Source organism: Simochromis diagramma, unplaced genomic scaffold (genome assembly GCF_900408965.1).
Source record: "Simochromis diagramma unplaced genomic scaffold, fSimDia1.1 OVJJ01000333.1, whole genome shotgun sequence".
In the NCBI taxonomy this organism is placed as follows: domain Eukaryota; kingdom Metazoa; phylum Chordata; class Actinopteri; order Cichliformes; family Cichlidae; genus Simochromis; species Simochromis diagramma.
This window is the reverse complement of record NW_024386765.1, coordinates 3181730-3198895: the sequence shown is the minus strand read 5'-3', so window position 1 is coordinate 3198895 and position 17166 is coordinate 3181730. Positions and strand designations below refer to the sequence as shown.

At 40.8% G+C, this 17166-nt stretch overlaps 1 protein-coding gene across 4 annotated transcripts in view; it reads right to left on the bottom strand.

Annotated features, from left to right (window-relative positions):
- ppfibp2b (PPFIA binding protein 2b) overlaps positions 1-16887 on the bottom strand; it is a 93761-nt gene extending 76874 nt beyond the window's left edge. For 2 of the 4 annotated variants that reach the window (XM_040036043.1, XM_040036063.1), the window contains exon 1: positions 16728-16887. The gene's annotated coding sequence lies outside the window, so the exon portion shown is untranslated. The remainder of the gene's footprint in view (positions 1-16727) is intronic. The other 2 variants (XM_040036052.1, XM_040036059.1) reach the window with 1 other exon arrangement.
- Between the last annotated feature and the right edge of the window lie 279 nt (positions 16888-17166).

Here is a 17166-nt window from a genome sequence, read left to right as displayed (position 1 = left end):
AGATGATAAATACAGTCAGGAGGGCATTACCTTAGAGGAAGACTAACTTCTTTTTACACGTCCAGAGAATTCAACGGTCTGAAAACATAGACTGAAAAAGTATCGCAATGAAATACAGTGTATTTTCTTATTGTACTGCGGACTTTGATGTTATAATTTTATGTCTTTCTTGTCTGGATTGTTATTCATTGTCTGACAGTTTGTTAATTTTCTTATTTATTGTTTTTATATCTGGGACTACAAACAATATGGTCATTATTAGGCACTATCTGTTTTAAATAAATACATTTAAATTCCATCCATCTTCTTCCGCTTATCCGAGGGCCGGGTCGCGGGGGCAGCAGCCTAAGCAGAGAAGCCCAGACCTCTCTCTCCCCAGCCACCTCCTCCAGCTTGTCCGGGGGAACACCAAGGCGCACCCAGGCCAACCGAAAAATATAATCTCTCCAACGTGTCCTTGGTCTGTCCCAGGGCCTCCTCCCAGTGGGACATGCCCAGAACACCCCACCCAGGAGGTGCCCAGGAGGCATCCTTGTCAGATGCCTGAACCACCTCAACTGGCTCCTTTCGATGTGGAGGAGCAGCAGCTGAACAGATGGCTGAACTTCTCACCGTATCTCTAAAGGAGAGGCCAGCCACCCTTCGGAGGAAGCTCATTTCTGCCGCTTGTATCCGTGATCTCGTTCCTTCAGTCACTACCCACAGCTCGTGACCATAGGTGAGTGTAAGGGACGTAGATCGACCGGTAAATTGAGAGCTTCACTTTTATACCCAGCTCTCTCTTCACTACGACGGACCGGTACAGCGTCCGCATCACTGCAGCAGAACTGCAGAACAAGACCCCGAAATATTTAAACTCCTCCACTTGGGGCAGGAACTCGGCCCTGACTCGAAGTGGGCACTCCATTTCATTTTCAAATTCAAATGTGAAAAAATGTAACTAAAACTAGAGTGTTTTCTTTTCTTACAGGATCTTAGCCTGTTATGTCGTTTTCATAAAATCAGTAAAATAAAGAGGAGTAATCTAAGCTTATTAAGCAAAAGTTTTAGCAGCCAGGCCCTTTGACATGCCTGCTGTTCGCCCAAGATATGTTTTACTGCTCTGGAAAACTGCCACAGTGACAAGAATCTAATATTCCACTACAACAATTAAGAATTTAACAGTGGAAATATGATGTTCCTGTGCGGAACGTGACACAAAGAATTTGTGTTTTTGAATATTGCACCAAAGGTCTCAAAGGTGTAATATGCAGAACACTACAGTGGACTATGTGGTGTCACAGTGGCATGCGATCACTCTGGATAGTAAGCTTTCTTAATTTGTAGGGCACATGGATATTGTAGTGACCGGCATTCACATCACCATAGCCAGACACTGCTTCACCATCAAAGTCTTTCACACACGGCCTGCGTGAACTCTGCTGGAGAAACTACAAAACCTCTGCCTGCTTTGGGGCCCACATCCCTTCCGACCTCCTGGTGGGAAACAGGAGGTCGGAAGGGATGTGGGAGGAAGCTTAACCCTCGCTGGACAGCGCTCCCGTTAACCCTTTACTCCAGTGGTCGTTTTCCAACAGTTTCATCCATCACTGGGTTACTGCTTCATTTACTGACATTGACGATAAATGAGAAACTCATTTAGATAAATGAGAAACTCATTTAGCACCATATTTTTACATTTGTGGTCCCTTGTCCCTTTGGGGGTTGCCACAGCCTAGCATCCTCTACACCAACACCAGCCCTCTGAAAGACCTCCTTCACAGCATCCAAGAATCTTCTCTGGGGTTTTCCCCTTTTCCTCCAGCCTGGCACCTCCATCTTCAACATCTTTCATCCAATATATCCACTATCCCTCCTCTGCACATGTCCAAACCATCTCAGTATTTGTTTTCATATCAGTACAAAGCTGGGTTCACCCATCACTACACTTTTGATTCTAATACAAAGGGATATTTTACAGAGGAGCGTGAAGAGCTGAGAAAAACGCTGCTTGGATAGTTTGCTTTCTAATTTGCCTTACAAGAACAGAAGGTCGGGAACATTATTCCAGCATGTTCACATATGCACAGCCTCTGGGCGAGACATTTGGATGTGCATACATCACAAATGCAAATGATGAAATTTCCTTAAAAACATGTTTACAGTTACATAAGTGCGTCAGGTTATTCTACCTTCACTGACCTAACGCTAGCCTTCTACTCAGAGATTAAAAACATTGGAGAAATGCACTTCTTCTCCAAACAAGAAGACAGCAGAGGTCCCAATCTCAGCTTCCTGTCAAACATTTTTTAGAAACCCATCAAAGCTGCTGCAAAATGGGAACGACTAAGTCAGAAATTCCAGCGTCACCAAAACCTTCACAAGACACAATTACTGCGATGGGCTTGTGCAAACAGGAAAAGCCAGAATGTCTGTGAACCTGCACAGTTAAACATTAACACTTAGACAAAAGAGACACACACAGACACACACGCAGAGGTGGTGGTGGGAGGGGGTTACCGTTCCTCCTCATTTGACTTAGCCTGTTTAGATTAGTGTCACCAGCTAGAGGCCAGACCTAACCCCCCAGGCCCTGCTGTCACAGAGGGTAAATACAACTGTGTGTGTGCGCGTGGAGCAGAGCCAACAAGAAACACCAGATTCTTTACCAATTAACATCAACGCGACAGCACCACTGACATTTAAGACCAGGACGCTCCCTGTTCTGTCCTTTAGTTCTCCCTTCTTTCTCTCTCTATGTCTCCGTGTCTTTCTTCCAACTCTGCTATTTGTATTCAAACATTTGCGTTTCTTTCTGCTGCAACGGTTGCAGAAATTTTGCATGAAAATCCTAAGTATCAGCTTCTGGGACTGAAAGATTGAACAAATCCACAAGTGCAAAAAAGCTGCAGTTCCTCTACTGGCCACTGAAGGTTGTTTCCAAAAGCAAGTAAATCCCTGTAGACTCCCATGTTAAAATGCTCAGTTTTTCAGCAGAAAAGCAAAAGTCACAATTTAATTGTCAAAAGGTTTGATTGCCGAAGATTTTCTACAAAGCAGCCACAGTTTAAATAGACAGAATATAGAAAATAACACCCCCACCCCCTCAAAAAATGGCAAGGCACTTCTCCAGAATCAGACTTTTTGTTTTACTTTAAAAAGTATCACTTGATCATCACACTGATGAAGCTGTAAGGAAACAACAGCTAAATTCCAGGTGGGCCAGCTGTTTGCTCAGTTACTTCATATAGTTCCTGTCTAGCCTGTTCCTCTAGTCGTGTAACTCGATGCAAAGTTTCAGTCAGCATTACTTCCAATGGACAAAGCCTCTGTTTGGGAGTTTGCTTTTTATAATCTATGATTTTAATCTGCAACTCCAGCAGCTTTTGCTGAAGGAAAATGGGACAGATGTTGTTCTTTTGGTTCGTTGGCCCAAAAGTCTTAAGGATGTCTCAACCTTTTCCTCTACATTAGAGCATATGAAAAGAAAATCATAAACGCAACATGTGAGGTTATCTTTACAGAAGAAAGCAGGACTTAGCAAAGACACCTGAATTGTTTTGGGCTTAAGAAACAAGCTATGCATTTATGTGTATGGACAAAATAATTTTATAATGAAGGCTTAATTTGTCTGGGGTTTTTTCCACTGCTCATTTATTCCACTGCTGGCGAGTAATTTTGCTGGATGACCTGGGAATCAGAGCCGACTGGTTTTATATTAATAAGTCACAAGACAAAGTGGCAAAGCAACATTCAAAGACTGTTTTTGGGACTTGGTTATACAATAACTAGTGTTGAGGCTGACAAAGCACCATGGCTAGCAGCCTAACCACAAACTGGGTGTCATTGCTAGCCTAGGACTCTGAGTGATCAGTTCTCTAAGTTTGTTAGCTTATATAGTGTATTCAGCAGAACTGTTTTCTATCATGGAAACTCATCTGCATGCCTCCTTTTTCAGGTTGTTAACATGAGCAACAAACAGAAGTTTGGGCAGCAGACCTGTGGGTGGTTGGAGAGGTCACGTGAGGTTATTTAAATTACCATGAAAATGATTTTTTATCCAAAATGTTGAAAAAATCCATGTGATATTAAATTTTGTTTTATTCTTCTTTTATTGGGTCAATTTATTGCTCAAAAGCATTTTCTTTGTCTTGATTGTTGGCGGCGAGTTAGTGGGTCGTTAGTGGTAGAGAAATGGAGCAGTGGTTATCAGAAATCGCGCTTGTGGAATTTCAGGAATCTCGTGTGTTAATTACAGATGTAATTAAAGGTTTGGGTGAGCAGAAGATTCCAAAGTGAACCACGGCATTCTCAAGTTTGGGAATTCCTGACATACTGTATTTAAAATATACTGGTTTGGTGAAAGCTATCATAATAATTCAGGTGATAAGCGGACGAGCGGAAACAAACAATTAAACTGAAGTTTAATGGAAGACAGAAAGAATAATATTAATTACGATAATAATAAGCACATCCTCTTTAAGTTATATGTTAAAAATCATCTGGTCCCTCTCACTCTCAAAATTAGGCTCTATGTTTCGTTCCTTTGCCTCCTCAGTCTGTCTTGTCTTCGTGTGTGTTTCTCTCCGGTCCCTGTGTCAGGCCCATGCACCTTAGTCTCGGTGTCAGTGTTTGTACTTCTTGTTTTATTTTGATAGTCTTCTGTTTCATGTGTATTCCCGTCAGTCAGATTAGTGTAAGCTGTGTTCCCACCTGTGGCCTCTTCCCTCGTTATCCTCCTTGTGTATATATTGTCTGCATTTCTCTCTGTTTGTTGTTTTGTTTTCCCTCTAAGGCTACGTTCACACTGCAGGCGAAAGCGCATCAAATCCGATTTGTTTGACCCTATGCGACCCATATCCGATCATGGTCTGACAGTGTGAACGGCGCAAATCCGATATTTTCAAATCCGATCTGGGTCACTTTCATATGTGGTACTGAATCCGATACATAGCTGATGTTTTAGAAAGCGACTGCTGTTTGAATGGTCATGTCGCATTAAATCCGTCTTTTACGTCACTGACACAAGACAGACGCCAATTATCAGCGCCCGAGAAGACATCGCGAACGCTTCCTGGCCATCCCGTGTAGATGTCAGTGAAACTGTTGGGAAGACAACGTTGGAGAAACGTGAACATTTTATTTGTTCTGTATAATCTGCAGATTCTGACAGAAATCTGCAACTATCCTTTGAAGCACCGCTCCTCTAAAACAGCAATAAGGATAATTATTAGGTTATTTACATTATTATGTAAATAACAAAATAACTTAAAGCAAAAACTGGGAAACGTGAAGTCCGAAGTCTTTATATCAAGGGCCATCAGTCAAACAATACTGTTTGCTTTGGGTATAAACAGGAGTGCGTTGTGTGTGACGTCTTCTTTTGCGCATGCGGGCCGCTTTGAGCGTTCACACTAGAGCGCGTTTGCTGTCGCATTTTATTTGTAGTGTGAACAAGCAGACAAAAAAAATCGGATTTGATCAAAAAATCGGAATTGAGCATTAAGACCTGCAATGTGAACGTAGCCTTAGTATGTTTTCCTTGTTGTGGCAAAGGTTTTAGTTTCCTGGTGTTGTTATTTTGTACTTTAGTTTAATAAAAAAAAACACCTATTAGTTTATTGTCTGTGTTCTGAGTCCTGCGTTTGGGTCCTACCTTTGTCAGCCACACAACACCTAAGACATGTAAGGCTGTTTGCAAACAATTTGAAGTTCATGATTCTGCAACAAAAAACTTTATGCACAAGTGGAAAACATTCAAGACAGCCGCCAAATTGACCAGGAGGGGACATTCCCAAAAAATCCCGCCGAGGGCTACTTCTCAGAATCTACAGGCCTCAATTAGCATGTTAACTGTTAAAGTTCATGAAAGTAAAAGTAGAGAAAGACTCTACAGGTATGGCTTGTTTGAAAGGGTTACCAGGAGAAACTCTCTGTTCAGCACAGTTTCATCTGAAAAAACCAGAAAAATTTCTGAAACAACATCCTTTGGACAGACAAGACCAGTGGAAATGGAAATGTTTGGCGATAACACACAGCATCACATTTATCAAAAAGCAAACATGGCATATCAGCACAAGCGCCTCATACAAGCTCAGCATGGGGATAAAGGGGTGATGATTTGGAGTCACAGAACCTGGGCACTTTTCAGCCACTGAGCTGACCGTGAATTCGTCTGTATATCAAAGTCTTCTACAGTCAAATGTGAGAGTATCTGTCTGACAGATAAAATCTGTCCCCAAACTGGGTCATGCAGGACAATGATCCCAAGCCCAGCTGCACATCTCCAACAGAATGGCTGAAAAAGAACAGAATCAGGCTGTTGCAATGGCCCAGTCAAAGTCCAGACCTCAACCTGATTGGCTGTGCGCAAACAAATACCCGAAAACCTGAATGAACTAAGGCAATATAAAGAATAGCGAGCCAAAATTCCTCCACAACAATATGAAAGGCCAATAAACTATTTCTTCATGTTATTGCTGCAAAAACCAGCTCTCCAGGCTCCTGAATCATGGGCTGCACTTAGCTATTAAACTCTGCTTCTTTATTATAGGTTTAGTTTTAATAAAATAAAACATGATGTGTAATATTTTACATATTTTAGTTCATCTGAGGTTTTTGTAATTAATTTTCTGACTTGATAAGTATTAGGTAATTCTATGTGGATGTTCTCCCTGTGTCTGTGTTCTCTCCAGGTACTCCAGCTTCCTCCTACATTCTAAAGACATGCAGTTAGTGGGGTTAGGTTAATTGGTGAATTTTAAATTGGTTGGCGGTCTGTCTCTCTGTTTAGCCCTGCGACAGATTGGTGACGTGTCCTGGATGTAGCCCACCTTTCGCCCTATGGCAACTGGGAAAAGCTCCAGCCTCCCCACGGCCCCAAATTACGTAAGTGGAAGCTTAAGCAAGAATGGATGTTCATCCTGATATGTAAAACCTCAGAAATGACAGAGGGCGTTATTGCTGTTGTTTTTTTACAGTGACTGCATAAACTCTGGTTTGGTAAAACTGTGACACCCTTACTGCTCACACAACACTGCCTTTATATTTTTCTCAGCGTAGGCATGTAATCAGCTAAGTTAAGCTTTGTGCAACTTACAGTAGATTCACTGTTGTTATAATTTTCATTTAAGAGGCTATAAACCTGCCCGCACAAAGGAGAAAACATATGGTAGAAGTTTATGGGCTAACCTCATTCTTAGCATGAGGTTAAAGAAAAAAAAAATAACACTCCTACTACTACCACCCTGTGCACTCCTCATTTCTGGCATTAATTTAAATACAATAAAAACATTGCAACATGGAAAGGAGTTGCTTTGCTTTGCTCTGTTCCAGAAACAGCATCCAAAACACACCACAAAAGAACACAACTTAGCAGCAATAAAGCAGATCATTATGCTCAAGACAAAGCATTTTAAGCTAATGTAGGTTTACTCATGCAAGAATTTCAAGTGATTTCCTTAACTCTTCTCCCATAGGCTGCCTATTAGACGTAACCTTTGTTTCCACTTTCTGAACTGAGCAGTTTCTGTCATATTTCATGTCTGCTTCCAGGACAAACCGACTGGGTGTGCATTAGAAATTAGTGAGGGTTATCTCTGCTTGTACAACTACGAGTACCCTTGCAAAAACCCGGAAACTATTCTAATAATCGCAAAACCACAGTTTTCAGAGAGAGTTATTTAAACTCGCCTTTAACTGCACAGGGAGGTCCTCAAATGTCGTCTTTATGGGGGAAAGTGTTCAGACTAAAGATGATGGATTCAGCATATTTATGTTGTTGTTTCGTCTGGTTACATCATTTAATTGCCTCAAGTAAAAATATATGAAACTAAAATAAAAATAAAGTCATCCTCATAATAGTAAACTTAAAAAAAATCTCTCATCCAGCTGTTAACCCAGTTAAAAAAAATTACAGGGTTATTTTGAAGTAACACCTGGACTGGGAAGTCCAGCTGGACGAGGTTTTGTCTTTCCAAAACAAGCTCGGATTTGATTTTCCGGCTCATTCTGAAGCCCTGATGTGGCCTCGGGTGCAGAAACCAGCAGGGAGCTCAAACACCAGTGTCAGCAAGCCAGTGCTGTAAAAACAACATGTCAACAGCAGTTAATACATACACGTTAAAGATGGCCACAACTTCATGTGACAGGCGTGACTAACCAATCAGCACTTAGGAGGGAATAAAAACGAGCCAATGAGAGTCCCTGTGAGGCCACAATAAGATCGTGGACTCATTCTGCCATGTGATGAAGCTGATGAGATGATGAAGCTGATGACATGACAGAGAAAGCATGACAGGACGAACTGGCACACAGGCATCGTGCCCTGAAAATGGTGATTGTTTGTTATATGCGAGCTCTACTTACTCCAACAGTAACCTGCTTAAGGCAAAGCAAAGCAAAAATGTTATATTTTCAACGGGAGTAAGGAATCCTGCAGGTGTAATTAGCTACTTAACAAAATGTTTGTTAGGATACTGAAGCCAGACAATAATTCCCTGTTTAATAATACATCTGTTTCCAAATAACCACTTAAATCTGTCTGCGGTATATGAAAATAGTGCATCTTTGCCACTTCTCATATCTACTCCACCTACCATAAGAGTTACAAATCACAAGTAAGTTTACTTAAGTACACGTTAATCCATCCAAAAGTTGTGATATTTACTCAAAAAACAAGGATGTGCTTCTCATGGCCCCCTGTGACCAAAGCTCTTTGTTTGTTTGGTATACTTTTCAATTTCGTGTAGTTATACAGAATTAGTCCAGATAAAGGATAAGCACTGATGGGAAAATAGGTTTATTTTGCAGAATAATAAAGTTACCATTGTTTAGCAAAGTATAAACCACTTTATTGAGCAATATAATGAATAAAGGTGCAGAAAAGCCAAAATGTAACGTCATCAAAGGAGGACACAGGGTCTCAGGGGGACCAGCACAGGCTCAGAGTGCAAGCTACCAGTTAGCCTTAAAAAGCTGAATGACTTAAAAACAATTCATTTATACAGTTTTTTAATGAAACAAATTCTAAAGATGCCAGTTTTCATTTTATCCTGAAGCCTATCCCAGCTCAGAGTAAAGAGAAGGTTCAGCCTGGACAGGCTTAGCAGCACACAGAGAAGCAACCACCAACTCTCCACACCTACAGCCAGTTTTGATTAAACAGTTAACCATAACAAGCACATCTTTAAACTTTGAGAGGAAACTAAAGCACACAGAGGCAGAATGTACAAAATGCACACTGAGAGGACCCAGTCAACCAGGAGGTTAGACCCGAGAGCCCGAGGCGGCGGTGCTGAACACTGAACCACTGCGCTGTAAAAGTTTAGGGAACCAATCACAATTTGTTTACAAATCAATTGATCAGTCGACCTGGACACTACAGCAATAACATATTTGATGCCAATTTATTCTAAAGCTGTCACCCAAAAGGTATGTGTCTACATTTCAAGCTGGAGGATTACCAGTGTCAGTGAAGTGTATTTAAAGATCAGGACCAAATTCAATGGCGATCAATATAGTGATCATTCAACAGACCCACAGCACCAACCACAGAGACCTGCCACCGTCTGCAAGGCATAAAAAGGTGAAAAGAGAGATCATTTTGGATTAACAATCCAAAACACTGAATTAAAAACATTTCCCAGAACTCTTAGCATCATTTTGTGTGATCATTAACTACCTGGTAAATGATCTGTCCAACCTTGTGATCCAGTTTCAATGATGTAACTGTGATCATCAACCTCCTCCTTTAGCCGAGGACAACGCTTTCTATTTTCAGAGTAACAAGCAGCATGTCATGACCAGTACGCTGATCTTCAAGTGCAAAATTGAAGGAGGTCAAAGAAGCAGAAACAGCATTTTTCTCATGATTCCTCTTCAAAAGTCCCCATCTTCTTTTTCCAGTTACAGCTACAGTTTGGAGCTATATGTAACTTTTTTAATTTTTTAATATACATTGTATATAATATTACATACAGTATCACAACATTGCTACAAAGTTAAGGCTAACTGGCTAACCACCTCTATGCTGTCCATTACTCTCATAGTTTCCCAGTTTTCCCACAGTTGAAGACCACCTCCTAGTTCCCTGTTTCACAGATAGTCCACAAATTTGCACGACCCTCAAACTATGACATGAAGAATTGATTATGCATCAATTCGGTTTTTTATGTGTGTCCCAGTAGAGTAAGCCAACTGGTGCTTTGCAGCTGATTCAGATAGAGCTCAAGGATTCTGGCCGCCAGCCTGGTCGAGTGCAGTCAACTGGCATCCTTATTACCCTCCATACAAATTCAGGCTGAAAAGAATGATTTTCCACTGAGTAAATAAAACACCAAACACAAGTTAGCAGGATAGTAAAAACTTCTAAGCTTCTAAAGTCGCAGTGCGAGAGGCCGGCACCTCGGCTGCAGCAGACTAGGGTTACACAGAGTCCGAGTCACAACCTCCTAACAAGCTATCTGGACATGATCAGAGACGGATCACGTTACCTGATAATATTACAGCCGCATGAGAAGCTCTGTGTGGTTCAGGTAAATGTCATCCTGAAGGAGACACGCAGACAGTCTGACACACAAACTCATTTCATTTCAGCTTACTCAACCTTAATGTAAAGCTTTATGGACACTCAACATGACTGCTTCCTGGGCAGACACAGCGCAACACGTCCAGTTTTCCATTTTGATTTGAAGAGGAAAATTACAGGATTATCTTCCTTCACACTCAAGCTTCAGTTACATCAAAAAAGCATGTAATTGGGCCAAATATTTGCAACCCATTCTTGTGTGTTTATAAATTTGTCTTTATTACTTTATTACTTGTTGAACTCCCAAGTGAAACAAAAAAAGTGAAGCTTAAACAACACTAGTGGTCAAATTCCTGGAATAAAACAACTGAGCACAGAGCTCAGCCGCTGCAGTGAACACAGCGGGCGTCTGCGATTCTTGCATCAGAGGATAGAGCAGAGGCAAATACTACACTGAAATGTAATCCAATACAAATATTGACATTGGCCAAGTCTTCAGGAGTGAATATTGGTACTGGACTTAGTTAAACTAGGATGAGGATTATATCCTCACAGCACAGAAGCAGAAATGAAAACAAAAGCCAAATTCATGGAGTAAGTGAAACACAGCATAGCAGCGCAGCTAAAGGCTAAAATGTCATAATATGGTAAAATATTTGATATCATTGCTTTTATTATTAATAATTATTTAAAAATCGGGATAAAGAGGGCAACATTTTTATTTATAGACATTTTAACATTTTACTGTCCTTATAGAGTCACTGCTGGCAGACATAGGGCTGGGTAATAAGGGCAAAAACATTGTCTCGACATCATAAGGCTGATACACAACACATATCTCTGCATTTTCTACACATCACACACTTGTTTTTTATAGATCAAATTCTGAAGGATCAGAAGAAAATACATAAAAATAACCATCTATGTGGTACAAGTACAAGGATTCCACATTATTGTCATTACACATGTATAAATACAGGCTAATGAAATACAGTTTGCATCTAATTAGAAGTGCAAAGAGCAATAAGTGCAATAAGAGCAGATTATATACAGAAAAGGCTGGTATAAAAGGTGGGAATAGTTATGTACAGATTATGTACAAATAAGTGAAGTATATAGATGTTTATATTGCTATACAGAGAGCAAATATACAGATGTACTATGGAGAGATGTACTGATGTATACATATGTATACAGATGAACTGTATAGCAGTCCATCTGTGTACATAGCGGAGGACCTAAAGCCACATACTGCTGTGGACACTCCCAGCAAATGTCAGTCACTCAAAGGAATCACTGTAGGTTTAGGTATACGCTGTATTTTGACCATTTTCACTGTTCACGAGGAGATGAAGCAATAACGTGCTGCAAGATTCAAAGACCAAACAGTTTTTGCATTTTTTTTAATGTTTTATCCAAAACATTAAAAAAAAGAACAAAAAACCAAGTTCTGGATAAATTAGTTTGAATCACAGCATTATTGCTATTAAATTATTATTTCTATTAAAATCTTGAGCCACTATAAATTTCTTAGGGAGGTCTGTGAAAATCTGATATCAACACAGCTCTACTTTCTTCTACTCAAAGATGTAAACAGAAAAGAAAAGAAGACTTATTTAATATAAAATATAAAAATATCCATGCACCAATAGTGCAAATGTTGCTCTGAATACCTTTTCTTTATACTAATATATATTAATAATCAAGACTACAGGACTCTATGCAGTGAACACACCACTAGTGCTTCATTGGAATTTAGTAGGTAAATAGCAGTCAGGTGCTGCCAATCAAGCATCTGATTAACTGATTATCTATAAAAGCAGGATTTCTGGCAGCTTGCTGGTCTGCAGCATTCAAGTGCGCATGAACACTATGTCACAATCTACCCAGGAGTTGACATCTCATTAAATGAATCACTTTATTAGGTAACTCCTGCTGTCAAAGTGTCCTTAAACTCACCACTCTTTACCTTAAATGTGCACCTCCCCTCTCCTTACTTCCCGATTTATTGCCCTGTAAAGCTCTTCTTCACCTCCTCTCTGCTCTCTTCATCAGCTGCTTTGTTTGATATCATTTCTGACAAGTCTAACTGTGAGATTCGATCACTGACTCGCTCGCATGCCCAGACCCATGCATGTGCATGAGTGTTTCAATGCCATAAAAAACCGAGCAGCTTCAGTACAAAATACTTGAACGTATTACCCCTTAAAAAAACAAATGTTTACTTCCATTAATCCAGAAAAGTGGACAAAATTGCTCAAGTGCAGTGCCATCTAACAGTCTCAGAACAACTCAACAAGATTTACCTACCAAAATCAAATCATATAAGCTTTTATCTTCAATGGCTTTTCTTGATATCCACTTAAATAACACTGTAAATCAATACGTATGAATATAAGTTTACTGTAATGTTCATTTAACAAACAGCTTTTATTTTTCTACATTTGCACTTACCTATTAGCCTTCTGTCTTTTCTTTCCCTGCCTCTAGGAAGGCAGGTGAGACAGCACAAAGAGCCACCAGAGCAGGTACGGTTTGTCCCCTCATATGGGGCTATTATTTTTAAACATGTTTGACTTTTTTACTTGCTTTTAAATCTTATTGTGCCCCCTCAAACAACCCCCCACCTTTTTTTCTTAATCAGATCAAGTTGCATAATGAGCATAAAAATGATATTTCAGGCTGTCATACAAAAGCTAATGGGGGAGTTTTACAGTAACAAAGCAGGACTCAAATAACCACTCTTGAAAACAAAGTTATGCAGAAGAGCATCTCTGAATGCACAAAAGCTTGAACCTTGAAGCAGATGGGCAAAGAAGGAGCAGAAGACCACACCAGGTGCCCCTCCTGTCAGCTAGGAACAAAAACCTGAGACTGCAGTTCCCACAGGATCATGAAAACAACAGAAGACTGGAAATATGTTGCCTAGTCCAATGAGTTTCAGTTTGTGCTGCAACATTCAGATGGAAGGGTCAGAATTTGGCATGAACAACATGAAAGCTTCGATACATCCTGCTGTCAGCCGAGCATTGTTTAAACACCCAGCCTATTTCATTATTCTCAGTGGCCATGACCACAGTGTCTCCATTTTTTGTAACTGTGTGATGCTATCATGCCAGTATGGACCCAAATCTTGCACCTTGATCAATTAAGCCAGTTCTAAAGGAAAAAGAGGGGTGAGGGTTGTTATTAGCAAGGTGTGCCTAATAAAGTGTCAAGTGTGAGTGTAAGTCACAATGACTGGAAGACTCAGGCACAATTCGTGGACATATAGTAAACTGTGGCTGGTTGGTGGATGCAGACATTGGATTTAAAGTCATAAGCATCACCTGGTATCACACCTGAGAGGCGGAGGTTCTTTTTGGCAGGTCAGAAATCCTCAAAAAGCATAGCCATGCTTGGTTTTTGAAACAATGTCAAACACCCTCAGTGAGTCATTAGTTTTACCTCCTTTCTAGAGCAGCCTCCAGTATCCACACACCGCAGGCTGCACACTTATTGCACTCGAGTAGGGGGATTAAAGATGTGCTGAAGTTCCATAACACTTTGACATGATACATTTGCATATTTTTACACATTACCGAGCACTTCCACCAACACAGTACTCCCTTTTATCAAATGTTAAACCTTTAACTCATCCCTTGCACACTGCGTTGCTGCAGCGAGGATTTGAGAAGGAGCAAAATAGCGGCTGAAAAACCAAAGAAAAACCTAATCCTTTCGTTTACCTTCTTTCTGCTCTGCTTATTCCTCCTGGAATCCGCAAATTTCTTACTACTTTATTTTCTCTTAAATGGGACAACACAGCATGAGCAGCATCTAGCCTCTGCTGTTCTCTAACACCTCTTCACATTCCTCGACAAAGAAAGCCAAAGATCGCCTCGGACAAGCCAGAGTTTCTCCTCTTTCTCTCTCTGACACTTTTCTTTCACTCCTTCACTTCAGCAAGATTAACAGCCTGACTTTGTCTTTTCAGATTTCTACGCTTTTCCTCTTTTTGCTATTTCGCTTTCATTCCTCTCACCCATATCTCTCCTCTTCTCCTTTGTCTCTCCCTCTAAGCAGCAGTGGAACTACACCATAGCCGTGGACGGCAGCGGCTGTAAAGATGACAGAGCAATCATCTGAACATGGCCACTCTGGGACTTAGACGAGCAGCTTTGATCACAGAAATGAGTGCCATCATCTGCTTGACCCAGTGTGTGTGCACCCTGCGTAAACCTATCACGACAAGCCGATGAACGCTATTGTCAAAAATAAACTGTTGCAACAATAAATGTTACCAATTTAGGGCTTTTATCAACTGCCACTTCAGCCGAGCTCCTGTGTGCATTTCTTCTGTTTCCGTGTGCTAATGCCACCCAAGTGCCAACCTCAGCAGCGTTAATCAGTTCACTGTCGTCAGCGGCAATGATGCCTTTCAACTCCGTCTCTTTTTAAAATGAGATTTGCAACAGAAAGGAGGCACCGGCCTGATGTATTCACTGGCAGGAGGCTCCTTCAGCTCTCTCATGTCTCTGATGTTTATGCGTGCATGTGTGTGTGTGTGTGTGTGTGTGTGTGTGTGTGTGTGTACTCTGTCTCCAGCCTTAGATGGAACAGATGCTTCAGCGAAGGGGGGCCACACATCAACCTTGATATTCTGCTGTTAGCATATCAGCGTCCCCCCTCTTTCACCCGCCCCCTTTCCATTTTACTCACGCTGTCAGAAATTGATGATCTGCAATTACACAGCATGTGTCGGTGCAACTAAACATCATTTAATAGCTCCGAGCTGACAGTACATGACTGAGCAAGCAAGCGGAGAAACACCCGTGTCACAGTGAAACTACCATGTTGTCTCCAACAGACCATGTTGCATTTTGTTGTAATGTAGAAAAATATATATAATGGGATATACAATGTAGGGAAAATTAAGGGTGACGGGGACGATTTTGGAATTTCTGTCTTGTGTAAACTTTCTTGTTGTAAATTCTAAGAAAAGCTTCGGCCCACTATGTGATATTCTGTAAAGATGAAGAGGTTTAGCATCTATTTGAGCTGGAATTAAGAGCAGATCATACTCCAAGAAAGCACACCAAACCCTTTTTGTGTAAAAAGACCCAAAGCGCTATTTTCGTAACATCTCCCTGTTGGGACCGAACATTTGACTACTTATTTCAGCTTTGATAGAAACTTACAGCATGTTGCACAGTTTGTGTCATACTTGTCCTTTACTTTGACATAATTTTGCTTTTTTTTCTATCATATTTCTGTCCACAGTCATTACGGTGTAAAACTGCCTCACTTTCACAGGAAATCACTTACTAGTGGAAATAGCTGGGTACTGTCATGGCACTGTTAAGGCCCTCAGTAGGGCGAGGTGAGGGTTTTTCAAGTACCCACCTCTGTTAGGTGTGTCATGCATTTGTGCCATGTAGTGACTCAGAATACAGACTTCATCACTACATTCTGTAGAAGATCTGAGTGACTGGGTGTCGGAGGTCACTGATGTGCACAATGCAAAGTTCGTCTCTACTGCGAAGTTAGTAAGGTGAAAGGACCAATCAAAAATACCTATGTAATACCTTTTTACGGCAGCAGCAACAGCAGCATATTACCTTTATGCGTATGCTAAGTTCCTCAGCCTATGCTTTACTGTATGAAGCTAGCCCCGCCCACCCGTGTATGCCACAACAGCTTGCACATTTATTTTTCATTATTTGGTTTCAGAGCTCCGCCTTAGCAAAAGAAGTTGTCATTTTGCATGTACAAGGAAGAAAACAAACCATGTATACTTATACTGTCCCATTCAACCTTATGTCCCAATTACTCTTAATAGAAAGGCTGATATGCTCACAGCACAACCCCAGCAGGATTATCACTGAAGCATTTTTAAGACTTAATACAATATTTGAAATACAGGCTGTGCTGAAGTCTCTCCTAACATAACTGAGTGCCACCATAAGCACTATCTGCGAACCTCGGACCACAAATTCACTTTTAAGTAAAAGAAGACAAAAACATTAGCCGCACTTTAACTCGCACATATTGAACGCTAATTACTCAGGAATTAGACAACTTGTCAAATATTTGGTGCTTTTTTTTTTTGTTGCAGCAAAACAACAACTTGTAAAATGTAATTACCGAAATGAAAAAGCTATTGTCACACAAAAATAAGTTGGAGTTTAAATGTATTAGAGATGCGGGGAAACTACTACATTAAAGTCATGTTACTCACGTTGTGCGACCCTCTGACGCGCAGTCCAAACAAATCCTTTAACTGCGTTTCTGGGAGACGCTTGAAGATAAAGTGAGAGGGCACAAACGCGCCATTACGCGTACATACAGCAGTCGTGCGCGCAAGGTGCCCTGACCTGTGTTAACTGTCTGTCTGTACTCTGCGCTGCACTGTAGCGCCAGCTCCCTCAGCTCTATCACCTGCCATGTGATATGCACGATGCCTTTACGAGCTCCTCGGAACTCCTGAAACTCCATATTTCTCTCTCTTTTAGATCTACACTGAACATTATGATATATTTCGCAGTGCGCTCATAGTTGAGAATGAAAAGGAACCATCTAATTGTAGTACTTGTATCTTTTCTTCTTGGATCCAACAAATACCAATGATGATTGTAATACTGTGCAGTACTAGTCAAAGTTGCTGTTGTGTTTTATTC